Raw genomic sequence first — 10,010 nt, 5'->3', positions numbered from 1 at the left:
TTTTTTTTTTTTTTTTGTATCAGGGATCGAACTCGGGTCCCTGAGCTTTCAAGGCAAGTGGTGGAACCAGTGAGCTAAATCCCCTGCAGTGTATAGCTTCTTAAAATTAGCTATAACCTGCTTGTCCATAGGTTGCAGTAGAGGAGTTGTATTAGGTGGGAGAAACTTGACTGAGAGCCACGGGAAATCTTCAGCCAGTTCTTCTTCCAAATCTTGTGGGTGAGCAGGAGTACTGTCCATTATGACAGAAGCCTTGGGTGTATACCCTTGTTCTGTAGATATTTATTAACAGTAAGACAGAAAGCCACCCTGATCCACTCAAGAAAAAAGTATTCTTTTTACTGAGGCTTCTGTGTTAGATCTCCCCATGAGCCTTAGCCTATTTTTTGTGACTTTATGTTTTTTGAACACTCTAGTGTAAGCTAAATGAGGCTTTATCTTGAGATGCATCATGCTAAAGCCACTAAGTAGATTATTATACACAGCAGTAAAGGTGACTTGAGCTACTTTTATCAATAACAGCCTGGGTAAATCAAACAAATATGATATATGTCTAATCAAGTAAAATAATTAAGACATGAAAGAATGCATATTGTGTGGTTTTATGACAGTTACATAAAGTTTAAATGCAGGCAAAATTGTTTTATGATATTAGAAGTTATGATAGTTTTATTTGGGGGACAACTGAAAGAGAATAGGTATTCTTCTAAAGTTTGGATTATATTCTGCTTATTGATCTGAAACCCCTTCAATATCTCTATTTCCCTTCATAATTATAGACCAAATTCTCCACTTTTAGGATATATTTCTTTATGTATTTTATAATATTGACATCACAACTATGACATTTATGACTGAATGTACTAAAACAAAAAGAAACTATAGACAAACATAAAGACATAATTTATTAAGAAGACATAACAGCCACTAATCTGTATGTACCAAGTAACATAGAATTAAATATATGAGTTGAGATGTACTAGAAAAAAATAAAGAATTAGACAAAAGTACTACTACAGTGATGGTTTTGGAAACACTGTATTAGACTTGGACTCATTTGGTTAAAAAAAAGTAAGAGAAAATATTGAGTAATGTAATCGTTAAGCTTACTTTTTAAACAGAAAATAAATATTTTGTTTGTGTGCTCATGTACAAATCGCAAAAATCAATGATGTACTTGAGAACAAGGTAAATCTTATCAAATTATAAAAAGTAAATGTTGTACAGTCCACATTCTTTGATAATGTCAATATGGTTAGAAATAGAACATAACTCCTCTAATCTTCATTAATTCAAAATTAAAAACTAACTTTTAAAAGCATTAGAATTTTCTAAGCTTGTATTTACTCATGACATTTACATGTCTACTATTAGAATCACCCTATCCCTAGATTTTCACATTTCAGTGTCATCATTATTCATTGTGGACTTTGGTACATAGAACTAACTTTTGTGACACACTGTCATTCAAAGGTCATTCTGTAGCATGAAACCAAGGAGTCTACGTGTTGTAGGAATATATTAGCCTACATAGTTTATAAAAGAGAAGATTATCCTTATAAATAAAATTTAATAAAAGGTGTAAACTCTGGAATTTTTTAGAGGACTCTATTTTCTAGGCTATCAATGCAACTGACATTCTTTTTGCATATAAAGATAAATTTAATGAAAGCACAAGAACTTTGACATAATTTAAATCCAGAAAAAAATGATGCAGGAGTCTAAGATGCCTCTTAAAAGTATTATCAATTTAAAGATACCACTGAATTGTGAAATGTTTCCATGCAATGACTATATCTATAAAGCCTCAGGGATAAGTGTTGAAAATTATATTAAAATAAACTGCAAAGATAGAAGTTGGAGTTCCCCCCACATCTAGTGCTCTTTGGGAAGGACACAGCACAGGAGGAACTCTCCCTTGAAAATTGCAGGAAAATCCCATAGCATTCCTGGATATTTGGATGGGGTGTGGGAAGACAGAATTTTCTGAGACTGGCCAAATCCAAACCTCCACATCTCATAATCACATTAATAATAATCAAAGAAAATATCAAAAAATGGTGGAATATAAATGGAGGAGTTGCCCCTTCTGCCCAGTGTGCCAGAGGAGTCCAGCCACATGGGGGCCACCCCCCACACCCAGAAAAGTGAAGAAAATCTCTGTGATAAAGGCACACCTCAACACCATAGCTGTTAAGTCAGAGGGACCAGCACCTCATTTCAGAACCTGGTCTAACTTCAGGGGAAAGACAGTTGGAACCTGCAACAGAAGCTTGAAGAGTTCAACCCAGCAGGAGAGCAGAGATCTCAACTTGGGCCTTGCAGCCAAATATCATCCTGAACCTCAGAAGACAGCTTGATGAGACTAATTAACTTAGATCTGCACACTCCTACCCATGCTGTCTGTTGTGTCAAGAAAGACATACTCTGAAGGAGGCTGTCTATTTCTATCTGCAGTTTTTATTTTCAAAGTATTATTTTTCTCTTATCTTTAATCATTTAAATTTTTTTATCTATCTTTTTATTTTCTCAAATTTTTTTCTATTTTATCTTGTTTTTCTTATCTTCTTTTTTTTCTCTCTCTCCCAACTTGATCTTCATTGAACTCCCTTTTTGTATGTTCTTTCTTTTCTTTTTCTTCTTTTTCCTTCTCTTAATTGCCATTAGTTTTAAAAGAAAGTGATTACAATCTCTAGACCCCCTACTGCTGTTACTTTGTTCTGCTCTTGTGTATATTTTGTTCTGTCTTCTCCCCTTCTCTTCAACAGCTTCCTAGAGTTTGTGTGATCTTCTGTGTCCTCTGACCTCACATCTAATCTTTCTCTATCCTATCTATCCCTCCCTCACCAACTCTTTCTAAATCACCATCCTGAAGGGGTGAATATTAAAGAGTTTATTCACTATAAACATATTTTGGGCTGGTCCTCAATTTTGTTTTAATTCACACAGTTTAGGGTGATAGATTAATAACTGCCATAAATTGTCATTTTCTAAATTGTGCTTGATACTATTGTATTGCTGATTGTATCACTTGGGCTAAGGTATTGTGATTGACCTAATCAGATGTGCTCCCTGGTATAATGAAAATGAGATTGCCTCAGAGTCATTAGACACTCAAAACCTAAAGACCAGCTATATCTGGGAGATCAAAATATTAATCCAGGAATTAAACCAACAACCAAAATAGAAATGAGAAAACATTTAAATAAGGCACAAACACAGATTTCCAACTCACCAAAGGTAAACTTGGGGAAATGAGGTAGAAAAGTCTGACAATCAACCATCTAGACACTCTGAACTGATAGCACAGGAAATAACAAAATAGACAAATAAGGGTCTAGAAAAATTCGAAACAGAAATAATTTCCCAGATAACCACAGAGATGATGAGAAGAATGAAAGACATGATTAGAGCCTCTAAAACAGAAACAGATTTTAAAATAAAAATAGATGCACTCAGGACCATGGTGGAAACCATGAATGCCCAGCATAGGAAAGAAATGGAAACCTTGAATGACCAATATAGGAAAGAAATGGAATCCATGAAACATACTCAAACATATATACAGGAGATTAAAAACTCTAAAGATGGGCCTGGGATTTGGCTCAGTGGTTCCACCTCCTGCCTCACAAGCGCAAGGGCCTGAGTTCAATCCCTGGTTTAAAAAAATAAAAAAATAAATAAGTAAAATAAAACTCTATAGATAGCATTTACAGCAGGATGAATGAACATGAAGGTAGAATTTCAGATATAGAAGATAGGATGTTGGCAGTGACCATGAAAAGAGAGGTCTCTTAAAAACAGTAAGGAATATGAGAAATCAATCCAACAACTCTTAGATGATGCAAAGAAGAATAATATAGGATAGATAGGAATCCATGAAATAGTAGGAGAAAGTACAAATGACATAAAAAACTGTTCACAGAATTAATGACAGAAAACTTCCCAAACAGAGGGGAAGAATTTGACATATAGATAAGTGAGGCATATAGGACTCCAGCTAGCCATGATCAAAAAAAATCTACACTTAGACATATGATAATCAAGATCCCAGAAACGCAACAGAAGAACAAGCTAGTACAAGCAGTTAGAGAAAAGAAATAAATCACATGCAAAGGAAAGCCCATCAGAATCACAGCAGACTTTTCAACACAAACCCTCAAGTCAACAAAAGCGTAGAGTGAGGTATTACAAGTCCTAAAAGAAAACAACCTCCAACCTAGACTGATGTATCCTGCAAATTATCTTTCAAAATTGATGGGGAAGGGCTGGGGATTTAGCTCAGTGGTTCGGTGGCCTGCCTTGCAAGCGCAAGGACCCGAGTTCAATCCCTGGTACCAAAAAAAAAAAAAAATGATGAGGAAATAACATATTTCCACAACAAAGAACACCTGAGGAATTTCATGAACACCAAACCATCACTCCAAACACTTCTCAATAATATTCTCAAAAAAGAAAACGAAGGCCACAACTCCATAAGGACAACAGGGCAAATATATCAGGCAAAGCAAGAAATTAAAGGGAGAGAAGGAAAAATAAAAATAAAAGAGCCAACAACCAGGAAAATAAGATGACAATGAAAAGTCAATAAGTAACAGTTATAACCATCAATGTTTATGGCCTCACTTCACCAATCAAAAGAAATAGGCTGACAGAATGGATTAAGAAGCAAAATCCAACAATATGTTGTATGCAGGAAACCCACTTAATCCACAAAGAAATTCACAGACTGAGAGTAAAATGTAGGAAAACAGTTTTCCTTGCAATTGGAGCCCAGAAAAAAGTGAGATAGCTATCTTATTTTCAGACAGAGTATATTTCAAACCAAAACTAATTAAGAGAGACAAGGCCACTACATCCTTATAAAGTGAACAATACAAGAGGAGGAAGAAATGACAATCATAAATATATATGCACCGAATACTACTACCCCCAACTACACAAAACAAATATTACTGGATATGACAAACCAAATAAGTATTAATACAATTGTAGTGGGGAAGCTCAATACTCCACTGATACGAATAGGCAGTTCATCTAGACAAAAGATCAACAATGAAATCACAGAACTGAACCAAGTCTTAGAAACAACGGACTTAGTAGATGTCTACAGAGTGTTTCACCCCACATAATCAGAATATACATTTCTTTCAGCTGCAAGCAGGTCATTCTCCAAAATAGACCACATAATAGCTCATAGAACATGCTTAAGTAAATTCAAAGGAATTGAAGTTATCCCCTATATATTATTAGACCATAGTGTAATTAAACTAATAATAATAATTAAATAATTAAATCATAGCCTAAGAAACTGCAAAAACTTCACAAACACTTGGAAATTTAAAAACACCCTGCTGAACAACCACTGGGTCATAGAGGAAATTAAAGAAAATAGACAGCTTCTAAAATTAAATGATAATGCTGGTACAATATACAAGAATCTATGAGACACAATGAAAGCAGTTCCATAAGAGAAATACACAGCAGTGAATGCCCACACTAGAAAAATAGAAAGGGCTCAAATAAACAGCCTAATGCTGAATCTTAGGCTCCAAGAAAATGAAGATCAAGAAAAACCCAAAGCTCATAGAAGGGACGAAATTATAAAGATCAGAGTGGAAATTAATCCAGAGACAAAGAGAATGATACAAAAAAAATCAATGAATTGAACTGTTGGTTTTTCAAAAGAATAAATAAAATTGATAAACCCTTAGTTAATCTTATCCAAAACAGGAAAGAAAAGGCTCAAATTCATGCAATTAGAAATGAAAAAGGTGAAGACACAACAGATCCAGCAGAAATCCAAAGAATCATCAGTACCTACTTGTGGAAAACCTGTACTCTAACCAAATGGAAAATACAGAAGAAATGGACAGATTTCTAGATACATATGAACTTCCAAAGTTGAACAAAGAAGATGTAAAAAAATCTAAACACCCCAATTACATTCAGTGAAATTGAAAATGTAATTAAAACATTACCAACAAAGAAAAGCCCAGATCCTAATGGCTTCACCACTGAATTCTACAAGACATTTAGAGAACTACTGCCCCTACTCTTTAAACTCTTCAATGAAATCGAATGGGAAGCAATACTTCCAAATTCATTCCTAGAAGCAAGTATTGCTTTGATTCCCAAATGAAGGAAAGACCCAACCAAAAAAGAGAACTACAGGCCAATCTCCTTAATGAACATAGATACAAAAATCCTCAGTAAGATACTGGCAAGCAGAATACAGAAGATCATAAAGAAGATCACACAATCTGACCAAGTTGGATTTATCCCAGGGATCCAAGGATGATTCAATATATGTATCAACAGTTCCTTTCACAATAACATGCAAAAAATGAAGAATCTAGGATTCAACCTAATGAAAGAGACAAAAGACCTCTACACTGAAAATTATAGCACTCTGAAAAGAGACAGAATAGGATATAAGAAGATGGAAAGACATCCCTCACTCTTGGGTAGGAACAATCAACATAGCAAAAATGGCCATACTTCCAAAACTGTTATACAGATTCAATGCAATCCCAACTGAAATTGCAACAGTATATTTCACAGAACTTGAGAAAACAATCCAAAAATTCATTTGGAACCAGAAGAGTCTTATAATAGCAAAAACCATTTTAGGCAACAGAAACATGGCAGGGGATATCACAATTCCCAACTTGAAACTATACTGCAAAGCCACTGTAATAAAAATGGCATGGTACTGGCAAAGAAACAGGCCTGAGGATCAGTGGAATAGATGAGAAGATGCAGAAACAACACCCAGACATACTCCATACTCAGCTACCTCATCCTTGACAAAGGAGCCAACCATCCTCACTGGAGGAAAGATAGCCTCTTTAATAAATGGTGTTGGAAAAACTGGCTTTCAACTTGCCAAAGATTAAAACTAGATCACTATCTTTCACCATGCACTAAACTAAAATCCAAGTGGATTAAATATCTAAATATCAAAACAGAAGCACTAAACTTACTGGAAAGTAAATTAGGTAGAATTCTGAAAGACATTGGCATTGAAGAAGACTTTATGAACATATCCTCAGCAGCCCAAGAACTTGCACAAAGAATCAACAACTGGAATCGCACTGATTGAAAAGTTATTGCAGTGCAGAAGAAACCACCAACAGAGCTGAGACAACCTACAATGTGGAAAAAAAATTTACCAGCTACTCCTCAGACAAAGGACTACTATCTAGAATATATAAAGAACTCAAAAAAATCAGACTCCCCAAATACAAAGACTGGATTCAAAAATGGACATCTGAAATGAACAGATATTTCTCAGATAAAGAAGTAAGAGCAGCAAATAAATATATGAAAAAAATGTTCAAAATCACTTGTCATTCAAGAGATGCAGATGAAAACAACACTGAGATTTCACCTTATCCCAGAAAGAATGGCTGCTACCAAGAAATCAACTAATAACAAATGCTGGTGTGGCTGTGGGGAGAAAGCAACCCTTCTCCATTATTGGGAGTGCAGACTGGTGCAACCATTGTGGAAATCAATATGGAGATACCTCAAAGAAGTTGGATTAGAGGTCCCATTTGACCCAGCTATCCCTCTGCTGCATATCTTTCAAAAGAATTAAAATAATCATACCACAGTGATATATACTCACCCATGTTTATAATGGCACAGTTTGTAATAGCTAAAATTTGCAAATAGCCCAATTGCCCATCAACTGCAGGCTTAATAAAGAAGATGTGGTTTTTCTATAAAATGGAGTGCTACTCAGCCATAAAGATGAGAAACTAGAGACATTTATAGCTAAATGGATGCACACTGAGGCTATACTCTTAAGTCAAATAAATAGGACATGTTTGAGTAGTTTCTCTGGTGTGAAAAACTAAAAGTGTAAATAAGGTTCAAATAGTATAATTGATAGTATGAAATAGGAATAAAATGGCTAAAGGGGAAGTGGGAAGGGGACAGGAAAGCAATAAGGGAAAAGAAAAACTGAAAAAAGGAAGAAACAGAAACAAACTCTGTAAACAGGGAAGGGTGAAGTGGGTGAAGGGAGGGCAGAGATACTGGGAAAAAATAAGAACAAAGATGTATCATGTAAAGGTACAAGATCCCAATGATAAATGTAACTGTATTATTTGCTTTAAATGTACCAATAAACTTAATGGGGAAAAATAAATAGAAGAGTTAAAAAAAAAGAAAAGAAAAAGAAAAAGTCTGTCTCCCAATGATAAATGTAACTGTATTATTTGCTTTAAATGTACCAATAAACTTAATGGGGAAAAATAAATAGAAGAGTTAAAAAAAAAGAAAAGAAAAAGAAAAAGTCTGTCTCCCAAGAGCAAAGAGAAACTTGAATCCAGCCAGATAGAGAAACACAACTATGATTAGGAGACTCAAAAGCCTCTGCTGCAAGTTTATGTGGAAAAAAGAAACTTGAAACTCAGTCCAATTCCCAAAAAGATAAGTACAAATGCTCATGCTAAAAGTGTAGAAGAGTAAAAGTTGTGCTGTTCTAGAAACATAAGACATGCTATATTTCGGTACCTACTACATATGCAACACAATCAGTATATCACAAAGCAAGGGGGAAAATGGTCTGAAAGTATAAATCAATTATGTAGAATTAGATTCAGATGTGACAGAAATGATGGAATTATCAATCAGGGAATTTAATACAACCCATTACAGTTCCAAAGAGCTTAATGAAAAAGACAACAAGATCAGATTGTTTCAGGAGAGAGGAAAACTATAAGAAGAATGTAATGAAAGCAATAGAAATAACAGAACACACTACTGGAGAAGAAGAGTGCCTTCAAATGGCTAATCAGTAAACTCAACACAGCTCAGGAACCACTACATAAACATGAAAATGGATTACCAGAAGTTGTATGACCTCATTTACATGACACGTCCGGAACAGACACATCTCTAGAAACAGACCATCAGTTGGTCATTCCCAGGGCCTGGGAGTGAAGAGAAAGAGAGAGGAACTGCTTAGTGAATATGAGGTTGTTCCTGGCATGGTGAAAATATTTTGGAACTTTAAATGATACACATGTACTAAACGCTGCTGAATTATTCACTTTCAATGGCAATAGTGTTCCTATTACTAATTCATTGCCAGCAGTGAACAACTACAGTTTGAAACTTAAAAAAGCCAATATTTTTAAAACATTTACAATAGTAACAAAATGAAGCAAATAGATATTAGTTTAATTTAACATATGCAGGATGTGTATGCTGAAAATTACTAAATACAGATCACAAATAACCTAAATAAACAAAAATGTATACTATTTTCATAGATTGCAAAATGTACTTTTGGTAGTATATCAGTTACCCTCAGTTTGATCTATAAATCCAATGCTATCCCCATAAACATCCCAAAAATCAGATATTGACAGATTAATTCCAATTTCTCATTGAGTTTATTGGTACATTTTAGTCATACAGTACAGTTACATTCATCATTGGGATCTTGTACCTTTACATGACAGGTCTTGGTTCTCATTTTTTCCCTTTATCCTTGCCCTCCCCTCACCCCCTCCTCCCTTCCCTATTTACAAATACTTTATTTCCATTTTTTCATTTTCTCATGTTTTTTTTCTTTTTTCTTATTACCTTTCCCCTACCCTTCCCACTTTCCCTACACCTTTAGCCCTTTTCTTCCTATTTCATATTATCAATTATATCATTAGGATCTTATGTACCATTATAGTTTTTCACACCAGAGAAACTATTCGGTATTTATACATGTGTGACTTATTTATTTTACTAATTCCAAATTTTATGCAGAAAGGAACTGGGAACAATCAAAACAATTCTGAAAAAGAGCCAAGTTACAGGAGTCCCATTGCCTACTTTAAAGATACACCTAGAGGTTGAGTGCGGTTTGATGTAAAGACAAACATAGATTGAGATCTGAAAAGAGAGCAAGAATTACACCTACCAAGAACACCCAGTTGATTGTTTGCACTGTAAAAGGAAAAGAGGTATTCTTTTCAACAAAAAGTGATGGAACAATTGAA

This window comes from Fukomys damarensis, unplaced genomic scaffold (assembly GCF_012274545.1).
Source record: "Fukomys damarensis isolate Sample0158 unplaced genomic scaffold, DMR_v1.0_HiC HiC_scaffold_8, whole genome shotgun sequence".
Taxonomy (NCBI): Eukaryota; Metazoa; Chordata; class Mammalia; order Rodentia; family Bathyergidae; genus Fukomys; species Fukomys damarensis.
The sequence above is the reverse complement of the archived record's forward strand: the minus strand, read 5'-3'. Positions refer to the sequence as shown.